The 18,077-nt window shown below is 43.9% G+C and overlaps 1 protein-coding gene across 1 annotated transcript in view; it reads left to right on the top strand.

Moving 5' to 3' along the window:
* Positions 1–18,077, top strand: part of ADGRL3 (adhesion G protein-coupled receptor L3) — a 348,528-nt gene that overhangs the window by 63,058 nt on the left and 267,393 nt on the right. The gene's annotated exons all lie outside the window — the stretch shown is intronic.

Genomic DNA, 18,077 nt, shown 5'->3' with positions numbered 1-18,077 from the left:
AAACTGTGGGTTTAACAGAGTTTGGTTAGCATCACGCAATACAAATAACATTTGTTGTAAGTACTACTAATCAGCCATCTTGATACTCACTGCATCCCAGTTTTACCTCTGAAATACCGAAATATCAAGGCTCTTAGTAAACATATATGCAAAGTCTTTCTCAAATGCACATTCACTGTTTTTTTTTTGTTATATTCAAACAGATGGCAAATAATCTCCTTTAAACAATTAATATTTTGTGTTCAGAATAACATTTTTCAAAATACAAAGAAAAGTCTCCATCATTCATCATGTTGCCAGGCTTAGTTTTAGGGAGGATCTGTAATTCCCAGTCAAGGACTCACATTCACATTGGTTTTGTGGAAGACTTGCTAAATTTCTGTATAATAACTATTGCTGCTAAGTGTGGCTATTGCATCTGGAAATGATAGCTGAGATACATCCCATGTAGACAGACTCCTGCATTGCAGAGACAGGGCCTAACAGTTTATTCCAACCTAGAGGTATCCTGGTTATGGAAAGCCTTTAACTGTTGCTGAATTTTTCAGGGTATTTTCTGGCAGAAGAGGTGTTGTGGGAAGGATTCGTAAGTCACAGCTCTTGACAAGTAATTGCATTCACTACATTTCTCCTAATAACTACACCAAAATAATTATTCACTACATTTGGCTGTTAATTAAATAATAATAGAAATTAGTATTTCAGGGTATTAATGATGGTATTGACAAAGGCAAAGTGTTGCTAATTGAAGTAATGACAACAGTGTTTGCATGGTGACGTAGTGGCTAAAGCAGTGCAAGGTTTTAATGCAATATATTGTTATTGTTTGCTGTGAGGCATTTCGCACTACAAATGGAGTTGTGTGAGTAACAGAAAAGAAAGCATGGGTTTCATCTATATCTGACATGCTAACTTCTATTTTTGAGCTCCTGTTAGAATTGCTCCACGTCAAGGATTTAGATCTCAAAATGCTGAGAGGTCTCGTGAAAAATGTCCTCGTCACTGCATGTAGGTCCCATAAGCCCATTCTTTATCACAGAATCACAGAATGTTAGGGATTGGAAGGGACCTCGAAAGATCATCTAGTCCAATCCCCCTGCCGGAGCAGGATTGCCTAGACCATATCACACAGGAACGCGTCCAGGCGGGTTTTGAATATCTCCAGAGAAGGAGACTCCACAACCTCTCTGGGCAGCCTGTTCCAGTGTTCGGTCACCCTCACCGTAAAGAAGTTTTTCCTCATATTTATGTGGAACCTCCTGTGTTCCAGCTTGCACCCATTGCCCCTTGTCCTGTCAATGGATGTCACTGAGAAGAGCCTGGCTCCATCCTCATGACACTTGCCCTTTACATATTTATAAACATTAATGAGGTGACCCCTCAGTCTCCTCTTCTCTAAGCTAAAGAGACCCATCTCCCTGAGCCTCTCCTCATAAGGGAGATGTTCCACTCCCTTAATCATCTTCGTGGCTCTGTGCTGGACTCTCTCTAGCAGTTCCCTGTCCTTCTTGAACTGAGGGGCCCAGAACTGGACACAATATTCCAGATGCGGCCTCACCAGGGCAGAGTAGAGGGGGAGGAGAACCTCTCTTGACCTGCTAACCACACCCCTTCTAATACACCCCAGGATGCCATTGGCCTTCTTGGCCACAAGGGCACACTGCTGGCTCATGGTCATCCTGCTGTCCACTAGGACCCCCAGGTCCCATTCCCCTACGCTGCTCTCCAACAGGTCTGCCCCCAACTTGTACTCATACATGGGGTTGTTCTTGCCCAGATGCAGGACTCTACACTTGCCCTTGTTATATTTCATTAAATTTCTCCCCGCCCAACTCTCCAGCCTGTCCAGGTCTCTCTGAATGGCTGCGCAGCCTTCCGGTGTGTCAGCCACTCCTCCCAGTTTTGTGTCATCAGCGAACTTGCTGACAGTGCACTCTATTCCCTCATCCAAGTCATTAATGAATATATTGAATAGTACTGGTCCCAGTACCGACCCTTGAGGGACTCTGCTAGACACAGGCCTCCAACTGGACTCTGTCCCATTGACCACCACTCTCTGGCTTCTTTCCTTCAGCCAGTTCACAATCCACCTCACTACCCGATCATCCAGACCACACTTCCTCAGTTTAGCTGCGAGGATGCTGTGGGAGACCGTGTCAAACGCTTTACTGAAATCGAGATAGACCACATCCACAGCTTTACCATCATCTATCCACCGGGTTACGTCCTCATAAAAGGCTATCAAGTTGGTTAAGCATGACTTCCCCTTGGTGAAGCTATGCTGAGTGCCCCTAATGATCCCCCTATCCTTGATGTGCCTAGAGACAGCACCAAGAACAAGTTGTTCCATCACCTTTCCAGGGATGGAGGTGAGGCTGACCGGTCTATAGTTACCCGGGTCCTCCTTCTTGCCCTTTTTGAAGACTGGAGTGACATTCGCTTTCCTCCAGTCCTCAGGCACCTCTCCCGTTGCCCACGACTTAGCAAAGATGATGGAGAGTGGCCTAGCAATGACTTCCACCAGCTCCCTCAGCACCCGCGGGTGTATCCCATCAGGGCCCATGGATTTATGGACGTCTAGATTGCTTAATTGGTCCCTGACCCAGCCCTCATCAACCAAGACAGATTCCTCCTCTATCCTGACTTCTTCTGGGGCCTCAGGGGTCCGGGGCTCCTCAGGACAGCCTCCAGCAGTATAGACAGAGGCAAAGAAGGCATTCAGTAACTCCGCCTTCTTTTTATCCTCTGTCTCCAGGGCCCCCACCTCATTCATCAGTGGGCCTACATTGCCTCTAGTGTTGGCTTTACCTGCAATGTATTTGAAGAAGCCCTTTCTGTTGTCCTTGACCTCTCTTGCAAGGTTTAATTCCAAGGAGGCCTTAGCTTTCCTAGTTGCCTCCCTACATCCTCTGACAACAGACTTATATTCCTCCCAAGTGGCCAGCCCCTCCTTCCATGATCTGTACACCCTCTTCTTCCACTTGAGTTTGCCCAGCAGTTCCCTGTTTAACCATGCAGGTCTCCTGGTACCCTTCCTTGACTTCCTACCTGTTGGGATGCTCTGATCTAGAGCTCTGAAGAAGCAGTCCTTGAATGCTAACCAACTCTCTTGGACCCCCTTACCTTCTAGTACCCTGTCCCATGGGATTTCCCCTAGCAATTGCTTGAAAAGGCCAAAGTTGGCCCTCCTGAAGTCCAGGGTTGTGATTCTGCTAGCTATTCTGTTCCTGCCACATGAGATCCTGAACTCTACCATCTCATGGTCACTACAACCAAGGCTGCCCTCAACCTTCACCTCTTCAACCAGACCCTCCTTGTTAGCGAGGATAAGATCCAGCAGCGCTCCTCTCCTAGTTGGCTCATCCACCATTTGCATCAGAAAGTTATCATCAATGCACTGGAGGAACCTCCTGGACTGAGGATGGCTGGCTGAGTAGGCCTCCCAGCAAATATCAGGGTAGTTGAAATCCCCCACAACAACCAGGCCCTGTAATTGCGAGACTGCTCTCAGCTGCCTGTAGAAGGCCTCATCACCCTCCTCATCCTGATCCGGTGGCCTGTAATAGACACCCACAACAGTATCACCCCTGCCAGCCTGCCCCTTAATTCGCACCCACAAACTCTCAACTCACTCCTGATCCGCCCCTGGACAGAACTCAATACATTCTAGCTGCTCACTCACATAAAGAGCAACTCCACCACCTCTCCTTAGCGGCCTGTCTTTCCTGAACAGGACATAGCCATCCATGACCACATTCCAGTCATGCGAGGCGTCCCACCAAGTCTCTGTAATTGCCACTAAATCATAGCCCCCTGACCGAACATGGATTTCCAACTCCTCCTGTTTATTCCCCATGCTGCGCGCATTGGTGTACAGGCATTTCAGGGAGCAAGCTGAGCACACCGATTTCACCCTAGGGGCATGGGGGGCCTCCTGGTCTACCTCAACACTAGAGCGTTGCCCCAGTGGTGCAAGCCCAGCTACTACCACATCCCCCTTCGAATCTAATTTAAAGCTCTCCGAATGAGCCCTGCTAATTCCTGTCCCAGAACCCTTTTGCCCCTACAACATAAACCTTTCCCATGTATTACAGTCACGCCTGGTGTCTTATAAAACCAGCCATTATCGAAGAACCCAAAGCCCTGCCTGTAGCACCAGTCTCATAGCCAGGCATTAATAGAGAGAATCCTACTATTCCATCTCACGTCATCACCTGAAAATGGAAGGAGGGAGGAGAAAACAACTTGTGCCCCAGACTCTTTCACCAACTGTCCTAGGGCCTTGTAGTCTTTCTTCATCCCCCTCAGACTACGGGATGCAGCTTCTTCCCCACCTGTCTGGAAGATCAGCAGGGGGTAGTAGTCTGTGGCCTTCACCAGGTTGGGGAGTTTCCTGGTGATATCCCTGATTCGGGCTCCAGGCAGGCTGCAGACCTCCCTGTGATGGGGGTCAGCTCTGCATATTGGGCCCTCAGATCCCTTTAGGAAGGAGTCTCCAACCACTAAAACTCTTCTCTTCTTCCTTGTGGAGGAGGTAGCTATACGCCTGTCAGGTTTTTCTGACTGTGGTGGGACCTCTGATATAGGTTGCCTCTCCACCACATCCCCATTGGACCGGCTGTTTTCCACTAGGGCTTCATATCTATTGCTCAGAGGCACTATGTTGAACCTCCTTGCGTAGCTGGTTGAAGTCCTCTTTGTAGGATTGTGACAGTTACATTTTCAAGACAAGCAGAAAGGGTAACAACATGCCATCAGCCGGTCCCTTGGATTCGGCATGGTTGTAGTAGAATTACTGTAATTCTCCTGTTCAGGTTGTTAGTGGCTTCAAGCAGAAACCCTTAATCCTCTGCATATTGGCAGAATAAAACCATGTCATCCCCTTTGTGGGCCATTACAGAGTACAAAGTATTAATACTTTTATATATACGTAGTAGTGTCCTCCAGGTGCTAGCTTCCAAGCCAAATGCAGAGCTCTGCAATCTTTTGGTCGGTCCCCACGTGTAGCAAGTCTGCAATAAACATTAGCCCTTTGGTCAGGGAGGGCACATAATCATGTTCTGTGCCCACAGCACTGGGATGAAAACTCACGTTGATTACTCAGCTCCAGATATCATCACTGCGGACTCAAATGGCTTAGCAAGAGATTTGGCAGGGAAGTGCATATCTGGGGCAAAGCATCTCTGTTTCCCCATTAGGGCAAAAAGTGGTGCTGTAGAGGACTGCCGCTGAGGGGGGTTTCTTGCAAGGGAAAAGCAAATTCCTACTGACTGAATATTAATATCTGTGAGGCCTTGCCTGATGCCATTTATCAGTCAGGAGGCTCAGGAAAGAGTGGTGGCTCTTTCCATTTAAGCCATTTGGTGATCAATTTTCATGAAGTGTGCAATCGTGTTATTAATTGGGTACTATGGAGTTTCTTGAAAATAAATATAACCTGGTTCTAGTTAAAGGGCAGATTAAAAAGGGGAAAAATACTCTGCTTCACATTTTTATGTCAGTCTCATTTCTTTTTTTAATCTCCATTAATTCAAAGAGTTAAAACAATTTAAAAATAAAACCATTAAAACGAAATACATTCTTAAGATGCAAACCAGTCTGCCAGCTCATAGTTCTGAGTATGCCTTATAGCTGAGCCTGTGAAAAAAGTAGTTGAAAAGGAAAATGGTGACAGCTTAGTAGTTGTGGCACTAACTATGGCATTTTCTTCTGAAAGCCTCTACTTGCAAAATTAATCAATTCATCAGTATTTGGGTGGTTTTGCAGATGAACGCAGGTGTTAATACAATGAGCTTGTCTTTGCTAATGGTGTAGGGTGGGGAAGCAGATACTCAGAACTAAAGATCCTCGTGGCAGTGTAACCTGCATAGTAATCGAAGCTGTCTGCATATGGAAAGAAAAACTATATGCGCAGTGCATGCTTATTATGCATTGATTAATTATTGCATTCATAAATACACAATCCCCTTTTAGGTTTTATAATAAGTTGTCTAACTGCTGGCAGTTTTTAATCAGCAACACTGTACAGCCAACTTAGACACATTATGTCATGGCTGTGGGGAGGGGGAGAGGGAAAGGTGGGAAGAAAAGTATGTGTGAGACAGAGATGTTGTTAGTATGTGAGCTGAGGCTGCAAGTGAGCAGATTTATGGCAGATAATAGTGATTGTTCCCCCGGCCCACCCTCCTCCCCCCCCCCCAAAAAAAAAATTGAGCTAGCGTGTTCCTTTCTTCTGTATGTTTATTTCAATTAATTTTGCAGACAAGTACGAGAGGTAATTTTGAAAGGGAAAGGCATAGATGTGAGGGTGTGTTTGTGGAGACCCCTGAGCAGAGGGAACACAAGGAGTTCTTACTGCAAGTGTTGCCCTGAAAATCTCTAAAATTTTGGGAGTATTGCTCTAAGTAAAGAACGTTTAAACAGCTTGTAGGGAGCTATTTTATAGGAAATTAAATCTCTGTGGCCTATTTTGGTTTTTTAACTTGCCAGCTCTTCTTAAAAGCATTCGAGCAGCAGCTGCCCATAAAAGCTCAGAAAGAGTGCTTTACAGACTGAAGTTTTTCTGATATGATTAGAGAAAAATGTATTTCATAGCATGTTTGCTTTGGAGAAACATCTTTTCGAGGACTGTAACAAACAATTAAATTCTAACCATGCCCATTGTAAACTGTGTGCACTGTACCATGGGAGACTTCGCTATGTCCTCCCTTAAGCAGCTGTGCCACAAAATTAACATATCATCCATTCAAACAGCCAGGGTTCTCTGCAAACAATAGGGAAAAGCAGCCTCCTATTACCGTAAGAGTTGCCTTTGTTTTTATAGTGTTAACACTGCCATTTAGTCTATTAAAAAACACCCTAAAGAAAAAGAAAAAAAAGTAGCTTTCCGCATGTTCTCTTGAATTTCTTGTGGATGCTTTCCACCAACGAAATGCCCAGCTCAGAAAGACAGAATCTGCGTATTACTTTCTGCGTGCGGGTGGTTTCACTACAAGTCAGTGGAGCTAGTCACCTTGTAAAAGTGCCACATAAATTTAAGGCGGCAACGCAGGCCAGGGAATTAGATACTTAGTTGCCTCCTCCTTGATTCAGACAAATATACGTGCTGCTTTTTAAGGCACGTACTTAAGCATTTTGTGGAATGAAGACCTGCCTATGTGCTTTCCTGAGTTGAAACTAATGGAAGGAAGAAGATAGGTGGATCAGGTTTTGCATGTATGTTCGCAGAACTGTGTGCTGTCGATACCACCTTTGTGTTTAACTTTGTAATTTGAAACAGTCTGTTTTACTGAGCTCTGTCCTTTCCTGTAGGCTTTAACCTTGAACGTTAAAATGGGGGGGAAAGTCCAAGTAGCAAAGCTGATATGTAGGTACACATACAGAGAACAATTGCATTTGTTGCCTTAAAGGCAAGATCAAGGCTTTCATTTTGCTTTCCAGATATCAAGAGTAAAGGGATCCTTGTCTAACCCAACCATTGTTTGCTACTTTTAAGCTGGAGGAAGGAAAGGAGGGATGGAATAATAAGACAAGACCAGCAGGCGTAACAGAGGAGCCAGGGGAGAAATGTTCACAGGTCTCAACAGCTGTTCCCAAAATGAAAGCAAAATTCCTTCTGCCTTTTCAAAATTTAGAAGGTAGAAAATGTGGAAGGCTTTTGCTGGGGAATTCTCTGGTATCTCTCAGCAACTCAGAGAGCTCAGTTTGCAAAGGGGGTACCTTTTGCCTTTTGCCACAGTAGAGTGTTGCAGAGCTCTTGTGTCCCACTGTTGCCACTTCTGGCTTGGGGATGAGGGCTGAAAGCTGCTCAGCTCTCTCCTCTCTTCTTCCCTGAAGGGAGTGCTGGACCCATTCTGTGTCCCACAGGCAAGACACCTCTTGCCCAGAGCTTCCTGCTGCTCCCAGGACAGAGAAACTGCAGCTCCTCTGGCAGAGGATGTGTAGCCTGCACAATGCAGTGGGACATGTATTCTCTGCTCCGCTGCAGCCAGTTGTGGTGCCGTCTGCCCCCAGCAAAGCACCCTGGTGCAGTGTGGGTCAGGGCTTGGCAGGTGGGTGCTGCAGCTGTGCTAGTCTCCTCCACTGGCTGAGCAGATAGCCAATTTCTAGTAGCTCCGCAGGAGGCTCAGCTGGGAGGTACTAGATGCCCTGCCAGGCTGTAGTTGCTTAACTGAGCTAGTTTCCTTTAGGTTCAAGTCTAATCTGCATAGTTTGTCCCTGTGGTTTCAGTGTTGACATCATTGATGAAGTCTGCAGGTCAAGACTTAGAATTAAAAAAAAATAAAAAGGTGCAACTAAGAGCATAAGACTGTTGTCAGCTGCTTGATGCTGTCAGATTTCCATTTAGTTTCATCAGAGGGCCTGATCCTTTTATGTGAGGAAGGGCATTCGCAACTCTCCCAGTAGTCGGAAGCATGGCAGCAGGCCCTTTGCACAGGGTGAGAAGAATGAAATTGTATGAACCAGCCTGCATTACACTGCAAAGATTTTTCATCTCCTGAAGGGCTGTGTTTTGTTAATGTTTCTGGTTGATGACCTGAAAAATGCAGGAGTCTGAGGCGAGTACCATTATTATTGTAATAATATTGCTTCTCGTGGTGTGCTGTTATTGATGCTATCAGCCCTGTGATTTTCAAGACACTTCTGAAATGCCAGTAATCTGCTCTTGTGTTGGGAAATAAAGAGGCAGGGTTATCTGTATTTTACAGATAGATTAATTCACGTTAATAATTCATAAAGTGGCCACTGGTTTTGATCATACCAATTTTGGGATGTTCTCATAGAGTCTTTTATATTAAGTAGCTTGTCTTGGTGCCTGTGGGGAGTATGCGCAGGACAAGGAGAGCTGCAGACCTGGAGGCTCTGTAAAGACAAGGCTGTCGGTAGGACTGAATGAGCAGACTTCAGCTGAATTGCAGCATGGTTGTGTCAGGCTCTACAAAATTAAAGGCATATTTCTCAGAAAACAGCCTTCTGCTTAGATGTTGTCATCACCTCTGACTTGGATACTAGTGCCCCATTTGGTAGGAACCCCTCCACCTTCCCCTGCATCCTGAGTACATTTTGCGAAGACTGCCAAAATACTGCTCATTTTTCTAAATTTGTTATCACACAGATGGTATGGGAAGTGCTTTTCTGCAGAACTGAGATGTTGCAATGGGAAGCTAGGCTTTTCTCTTTCTGGGAAGCATAAGTCTGGCGCTTTGAGATTGCCACGTGAAAAGCATCAATATGGAAAAATACTAATGTTTCAGTTAAGCAGCAGTTTCTGTTACCAGTAGAAATGAACAGGGAATACTGAAGCTCATGTTCCCTGGATTCTGATTTTAAAGGCTAGAAAACAAGCCTCACCACTTGGTTAAACAGTCTATTTTCTCACCATGCGGAAAGATACTTTAAAATGAAGCAGTGTACTAATCTCATCTGCACCTTGACTCTGGCATAAGGGCACATGCACTGTTACTAAGAGGGGAAAAAATTAAAAAGGAAGAAAAAACCCAGTAAGTGCTAGTGGAGCAGTGTGCACTGAGCTGTTGAATCACTCTAGAAAAGGTCGCTACTTCCCAAGCCTGTACAGTCTTAATTTATCCTACCTCTTCTTTTCCTGAAAACGCTGTCGGACCCAAGCAGAGGAGTAAATTCTGAAAGTGACAGCCCCCTGGAACTGCCCTGGTACCCTAGTATATCAGAGCTTGTCAGCCTAGGCATCTCAGCTGATTGCAGCTGCCATGGTAACAGATGAGGAGGAGGCAGTAGTTTCTGAAGGTAATTAGGTTCCAAGCCGTGGAAGGCTCTGTAGATCAAAAATAATGCTTTAGGCTTCCCTGGGTACCAATTGGTAGCCATGGCCAGCTATAAAACACCCCACTTTAAATAAATAAATAAATAGACTGTTATGTTGTGCCGTGGCTGCTGAGTTTTGGTTGCTGTTAGCATGTGACTCCAGTGCACTATCATTTGAGAAAATCCAAGCTTGAGCTGAGAAAGCAATGTGCAACCAGTGGCCTCCATGGCCAAACAGAAACGTCTCCTTGAAGTGCGCAGGTTGGAGGAAGCTGGAGGAATTCATCATTGCTGTTTTTTAAGTCCGTTTCAGTTTGCCAGCTATTTTGTTTTGTTTCATTTCATTTTTTCCCTCCTCACTGGCCTTAACTGACAAGGAGAAGACATGGGATAATCTCTTGGATAAATCATGTCTTGAAGTAGCCTCAGAAGTGCTGAACACATGATGTGCTGAAAACCATGCAGGGAAAACTCAAGTTTATTACTCCATCCATTACTTTACTAGTGTGAAAGTGGCCGGCTCCAGCCTGTCAGAGGGAAGGGACTGGCCAGCCCTTGGCAGCCTGCTGCATGTAGCTTTTGCCAGAGGGAGAAGACCTGTGCGAAACATGCTCCTGTAATCTGTTTTTTCCGAGCGTTTGAGGCTTGTTGAGAACAGCAGCTACTAATTTGTATCCAGGGAAGAAGTGTGGAGCAAAGATGGAGACGTTGCTAACAGTGGTGTTCACAGTTTGAAACGTGTACTGCATTTATTACCATGTTACAGGAGGTGGGTGCAAGCACATAGAAAGCCTTCCTGTAGCCGCAAGGAGGGCATTCATGGAAGGCGCAGCTCTAGGCCGTCAGGTACTGTTCTCTGCTTTTGCTGAAACAGGTTTTGTACCATGAAAATCATTATCCAAGGTGCCCGAAGAGCAAAGTTTAAAGCCAGGCATCTGTGTGCTGCCCATGGCACCACATGCCCATTGCCTAAATTGCTGAAGCAGTGAACATTGAAGATGCTTCTGCTCAGTCTTCCTACATCTTCAGTCCGCCTGAATGTGACAGCCTTATGAGGCCATCACAAGGCGTGGTCTTCAGATGCTTGGTCTTTTTGTCATGAAGCTAAAATTGATTTAGAGCACTGCAAGTTATTGTATAAGGTTTATTCAGGCTAAATGGACTTATACTGTCTTAAGATAACAAATAAATAACTTGGTTTGAGTAGAAAGATACGTGCATGCTCCTTCTTCGGTTAGTCTTCTGGCTAGAAAAAATGGCTAAAGGGCTATGAGGTAAGATGACTTCGGAGTAATGCATCTATATCAGTTTCTTTTGCTTTTTTCTTTCTTTTTGTACAAAAGAGCTCAGTTAGTCTGTGCCTGAGGTCAAAATTGAGTTTATACGCAGGGGATTGTCTGTTCTCCAGGATATTTCAAAGCTTTCATTCATCACATTTTTGACTGCATCATTTGTGGAATCTTTGGAGCTTGAACTCCATGTTCCATTCCAAGACATGTAAAACCACCACTAGCTTATACCACACCCTCTCTGTGTGTATGCCTAGGATTTCTGTACTTCTCTGCAGGGCTGGAAATGCTCTCTGCAGACCTCACTCACCTTTGCACGCTTGCAGTTTGTCATCCACAGCGTAGCTTTGCATTTTGTGTGATCACTCTGCTGATACCAAATGCAAACAGGCAAAAGATGGGTGTTAGGCACAAATCATTTGCTTGCCGGTGTCAAAAATATGGACTGATGCAGGCAATGTTCCTGAATCATCAGTTCAACATGGTCCTTAAATTTAAGTGTGAGTTTTGTTAGTGGGGTGAACTGAAGTTTATTTCAGCCTCTTTGGGGAAAAGAGGGAACAAATGGCTTTTATCAGAAGCAGTGGCCCAAGAAAAGGTTTTGCTGCCATTATGATTCAGGAGTAGAATTTTATGTATCAGTAAGCGCAGTGCATAAGAGATGCCGGGCTGCATCTGTGATGTAAAGAAAGGGCAGGATATGGAATTTATGATTAGAGCCATCTTCTATGCATTATGCATAAGATAATACATTGATGTCAGTTATATACAGTAGAAGCCTTAATTCAGCTGGAGTCCTGCTGACATCGTATACTGGGAGATGGCGAGTAGTTTATGGGTAGTAGTAGAGCCTCTGGACTGAATTACGGCCTCAGCATTCAGTCCGTTACTGAGAGTTGCAGTTTGTAGTAGGCAGTATATTACACGCTTTTACCCAAAGTAGGACCGGTGACAAAGAAGGAAAAATTTTATTGCAGAGATGCTGTGAGTAATGGGAGATGGAGTTATGGGCAAGAAAACCATAGAAAACTATAAAACTAATGCAAGGGAAGAAGGGAGGATTTGGAGCTGGCCAGAAGAAAAGATGCCAGAATGGGAATAGGGTTTCCGCACACAGTCACTAGTCTGCCCCCATGCCCTGTCCTGCCTGCCTCAGGGCGGGATACAGCGTCCCTTAATGGGCAGGGACTGCCTCTGCCACCCCCACGCCTTTTTTTTGTCCTTATCCTTCATAGTTAAGAGATGGGCTTTCACTCCAATGCCCAAGATTTTGAATATTCTTTCTAGATTTTCTTTGTTAGCATTAATTGCAATTGCTGGATATTCTTGGCTGTCCATATAAACGGCCAAATCCTTTCTGAATCTCATCAAGTCCCTGGTCATAATGACTTCCATGAGCTCTAAGTCCAGCAGGATAATAGCTTATTGTGTGAAAAATGATTGGTTTTTGTCAGGTTTTAATTTCATTGCCATCCCTCCTCAGACTGTGAAGACAGAGGCATCCAAGCTACCTTTTCCATTTCTGTTCATTAGCTTGTATGCATGTCATGTTTCTTCTAACTTATCTGGTCTCCGAGGGAGAAAGTTATAATCTTTCAAATATTTCTTCTTATGGGAGTTGTTCTGGGTTTTTGTTATGAGTATGTGAAGATACTTGTTGTTTTTCCCTGAATACCCTTTAATCCTGCATTGCCACATTTGAGACAAGATGAGCTGTACAGCGTTCCAGTTCAGGCTGCATTATCTACCGATATAAAGGCAAGATGTTATTTTTTGATTATTATTTGCACTTTTCTTTTTCCCCCCTGTGAAGCCTACTCAAATGCTGAAGGTCGTCTTTATTTTATGCAAAACCAAAAGGACAGAGGAGGGACAAAAAATTGTTTTGATATATTTAAGAATTTGAGGCCATTTCTCTTTGGAAAGCCTGCTTCCTCTCTTCCTTTCCCCAAGTGGCTCTGAATTATGAAGAATGTCCCATTTGACTCAAGAGTATTACAAACCACACAAATATAATTACGTCCTTCCCCAAAATGCCTGTTCTGTTCCTGATAAATTATTAGCTCTCTTGGTCACTTGGAACAGATTGTGCCACTTAAATGATTACAGTGGTGTCCAGCTAGCACTGATGGAAAGTAAAGTTTGGCCCTTGATGCTAATACTAGCAAATATGTGAAGTAAAATATAAAAGCAACCATTAGGTTGGAGGGAGCAAGGTTAGTTCTGGAAAAAATATAGTGCTTGTTGCTGGTGTCCAGGATCTGATCATGCATATCAGAGCACTGTGCTCTCGTCAGGGATGTTGGTGGACTGGAGATGTGCTCAGGTTGGTACCTTGAGTGATTCTTCCCATGGGTAATAGAGAATTGCATGTATGAAGGCAGATGAGTAATCTTCACTGTTGATATTTGGGGCAGCAGGGGAGAAATCTTTAGGAGCCCTCTAAAATCTGTGTCAGAAGTGCTCCTTGGCACCCTCTTGAATTACTGGCAAGGTTGCCGATAGCTGAACACAGGCATCTAATATCCGAGACACCTTAAAAAACCCCAAAGCCCTTAACTATACATACACACAAAGAATATAGGTCACCTTCAATGCAGTGGATTAGACTGAGCTCTGAAAAATCAATTTCAGTTGATTAGTTGCACTGTAGCTAGATGTAAAGAGTTAAAGCCAGGCACTAAACAACACAGGCTAATGCCTGTTGTGTTGGGCTGCAATCCAGAAAACACTTTGGTGCTTGTGTAACATCATGCACATGGCAAGAGCTGTCTGAAGGCGACGTGGAGGTACAAGTGTTCCAGGAGATCTCCACAAACTTCGTTTCCGTGGCCTGGATGACATTCAGATGGCAAAAGCACCCTGTGGGTCATCTCACCAAGCTGCTGGAAGTCAAGGGGACCTAAGGGCAACTAAGCAGCCCACCTACTTTGCTGCAAACCACACGTATGAGCGGGTTGGCAAGCCAAGGGTGGATCGCATCCTAGTCACCGCTTCCCTCATTTCTAATGACTTCAGTCTTTTATGCTCAGAGGTGGCTGAAGTGAAACTGAAGTTGTTAACCTGTCAATTATTTAAAAAACAAAAGTACTCTTTATAGAGTGAAGGGAGAGGAAGAGGATGTAGAGATTTTCTTTTATAGTGCTTAAAAGGCACCTCATTGCATCAGCTTACAGATTCAGTGCCAATTGACAATAGTGTCTCCTAAAGGTGTTTTTTGTCAGGAGGCTTTGAGTGGGAGTAGGAGCCTCCTATAACTAAAGTATTGTTCAGGAGGACCCATGTATTTGTGCTAGTATTGACAACAGGTGAAGTAAATTCCTCTATGTCTTAACAGCCTTTCTCTGTAGCTTAAATTTTAAGGGTTTGAAACACTTAAAAGCATCCATTGCAGCCAGGAGCCTGACTCCCACTGAACTGGCATGAGTCCTGGGTTCCCAATGTCCAGAAATTTCTTTTGGAAATGGAAGTTCACTCTTAAGGCGCTCTAGTGCCTTTTAATATTTTGCTTGTGATCTAATTTGGATCTTAAGTATACCAATTTGGAAATAGCTTGCCTGACATCAAGCTCTGAGTTTTTAAACTCATATGGTTTAATAAGATTAACTTGCTGCAGTTCTGATACAGTCTTCAGCGAAAGCTTATTCAAATTAAGAATCAGTCAGAAGGGAGGTAGCCTCAAGCATAAAGTAGGAGTGAGGTGGTGCCAAAAATCGGGGCTCCAAGAGGCTCCGTTGTCTCACCCTTAGTGAGAGCAGAAACCTTTAGCTGCCAAATTAATGCACTTAGGGGGAAAAAAAGCATAATTAAGCTGTCTTCTTTGGAGATGTACACAGATACGCACACATAGAAAACGGATACATAGTTCAAAAACTTTCAATTTTGAGACTGTAGAATATGTATTAAAATATGTGGGAACTGGATACTTTCTTACCTGTCTGCTTGAATTATCAAAAATAATTCACAGAGTAGAGCATGGCCACTAAAATGAATGAATAAATAAGTAAGTTTGAGGAGTATTCCTGCCAAATCTGTATTTTGGGGCTTTTCTTCATAAAATAATTAATTCATGTTTTTTAATCATGTTAGTTTCTTCCAGTGTTTCCTTGCATTTCAGCAGCTGAGCATCTCCACTATGAATTTAATTTCCTCAGTGTTGGTATGGGAAATCCTGATTGTGTAACCCCTTTTGACCCAAGGTTACATCTTAATCCCCTTCCTTCTAGGGGGACACCCTCAAGTTTGGCGAGTATCATGCAATTTTCAAACATGTACTATATTGATAACATGTATGGAATCAGGGCCTTCTGGTTCTTTTGAATTCTGAGCATGTCGAGCATTTTTTCTTCTTCCATGAGGAAGAAAATTCTCAGCAGAGTTTCCACACGTAATTTCATTCCACTGTTTCAGCAGAAATAAGGCAGCTGTGAAAGAGGAATGTGAAATCAAGAGCCCATCACTTTTTGAATATCGCAAATTTTATTAAGGGTATTATAGGAAGGGGGAAATCTGTAGGACAGATAGGGCTTTGGTCACAGTCTGTGGCTGCGGTGCTAATTTAAAGACATGCTTAGCATTGGCAGCAGGAATGACTGGAGTGCTTAGTTGTGAGTATGAGGCCCTGGGTTAAATGTTGGGTAATTTTGAAATCCCTGTAGTGTGACAGGAGCCATCATCAGCCGTTGGTTACCAGACCTGGTCCAGGGGAGGGCTTAACTAGAACAAAATGGTACAAAAATGTTTTGATCACCCAGGAAAAAAAAAGATTTTGAGAGACTGAAATTTGCAGGGGTATGTCCTTTGTAACGGTGATAAAAGTATTTCTTGTATGCTTTTTTCCTCTTCCAGATGGCTATTGCCAGAATAGACCGTGTACAGTATGATGTTTTAAATATATGCATTTCTTTAATGTGCAACATTTGGCATGTTTGTATATACATCTGACTTGACTGTATATATGTAGAGAGGGATGTACATATGAGAATGAACAGCAACATGTGCACAGAAAGATAGCAAATGACAGCCTTTTTTGAAGAGGAAACTTCACAATTCTTGCCTTGTATGTACACAAAGAGTAGAACTGATTTAAAATCCAGAACGAAAGCAGAAGCAACTCACTGTCTCTTCAGAGAATTAAAACCAGTATAAACATCCAGAAGACCCCAAAGGTGTTGCAGCATGCTAGCAAATCCAAATTGTTTTATGATATATATTTGTTGGTCATTTGTTTTTCTTTGAAACTGCAAGCAAGCAAGCAAGAAAGTTGCACTGCCCTGGATGTCTGTTAAGCCTGTGCTGTTCCACCACACATAATGCTGAAAAATTGCTGTCTTAATATCCCACACGGGTGTCGTGACTTTCGGCTCGGCACCTACAAACTTTTATGACTCCTATTCAATGAACTCACACTGTGACCATATATCCCACTTTTGCCCATGGTGTGTAAGACCATGGTAGGCAAATGGGGTCCAAGGGAGCTGGCTCCATAATATGCCCAAGAATTTAGACTTTGACTTTCAGCTGCTTAAATTTTTCCATCTTATCCAAGCTTTTCACTTTATTATCATCTTATTATTAGGCAGTGAAGAAAGCTATAACTCTTGCTTTAATACTTTCTATTTTCTTCTGGCTTTACATCTGCTGGATTTTTTCTTTCTTCCTAGGAGCTTCTCAGCGTCCTTTTGCTCCCAGGTGATCACTGTGTTTTCTCCGTAACTGTGAAACCTGTGCCATCATTGCTTATTTCTAAGTAATCCTTATATCTTTTTTCTTATGTAGTTGCAGGGACTTCTATTAGACTACATGGAAGTGTAGATCCTGAACTGCTCTAGGTGAGCTGCACTTTGCTGACTGCAGTCGGAGCGCTCTGATTTGCAAGTGCTGATGATCTGCCATGTTCAGTGCAGCCTTTGTGTGCCCACACCGACAAATGCCTTCCATGGGTATAGCACCACCAGGAAGGGCAATTTCTATCTTTAATGACTTCCTATGACTGCCTTATAGTGGGAAGTGGATGGGTAGGCTATCTTTGTATTCACGTTTGGCTCGTGATCATGGCGGGGTACATTGCATAACTGGAGAATAGGGGGATTTCTTTGAGGTTGCACAGTCAGCCGATATGGAATTAAGTTAATATTTTACAAGGCTTTTGTTCTGTGGCTGTGTTCAATTGCTTCGATCTTCCTAGCTCCTAATAAGGTAGGGCCCCTGACTTTTTCTGGGCTGTGCATGTGCCTCTGCCAGCGGCAGCAGATAAATCCGTGTTCGTATTCCTGGCCTTGGGCTGCACTCCGAGATGGCAAAAACCCTGAGCGTGGAGGTTCTTCCTGCCATTTCAGCTCAGCTTTGAGTAAGCACTCATGCTTCGCTGAAGCTCTGAATAACTTCAGATGGTATGCAAAGCAATCCAAGCAGCAGAGCAGGATGGAAAGGACACGACTATGCACAGAGAGCAAAACCAAATGAGTTTATAGCCTGGGAAGCATTGGCCATGGTCAATGATGTTTTCAATGGTGTTTTGTAACATTAAGACCCTGATTCTGGAGGGTCTGAGGTAACTCAAAGCACTGTTGTGCATTAGTGGCTCAGTTCAACTGAGAACATTTCCTGAGTCACAGTGGTCATCCTTGTGAGTACATGTTTGCAGGATCCAGCCTATCACTTTTGAAGGTCCCTTCCTGCGGGTTTCGGGAAGCCACAGAGAGGACAGAGAAGGAAGAGAAACATGCTGGGCAACAGGGAGAATGAGGAACGTTTTAGAGTGAAACCTTAATTCGAGGAATTGGCTTTTTTCATCATGTAGTAAATTCATTAGTCATGTACAGTGAGGAAGTTGATTTATGGCTGTTAACTATATTGAATTGACGAACGTAGCTTCTTGAAATTTAGTGGCCAAAATTAAGGCCTCTCCAGGCATTAATAGATTAGACCGCTTAAAACAATTTAATTATTTATCCTGTGCAAATGGGATAGGATATTTCTAGAGTGATGCCTGTATTGCTTTAG

Source organism: Nyctibius grandis, chromosome 6 (assembly GCF_013368605.1).
Source record: "Nyctibius grandis isolate bNycGra1 chromosome 6, bNycGra1.pri, whole genome shotgun sequence".
Lineage (NCBI taxonomy): Eukaryota > Metazoa > Chordata > Aves > Nyctibiiformes > Nyctibiidae > Nyctibius > Nyctibius grandis.
The sequence above is the reverse complement of the archived record's forward strand: the minus strand, read 5'-3'. Positions and strand labels throughout refer to the sequence as shown.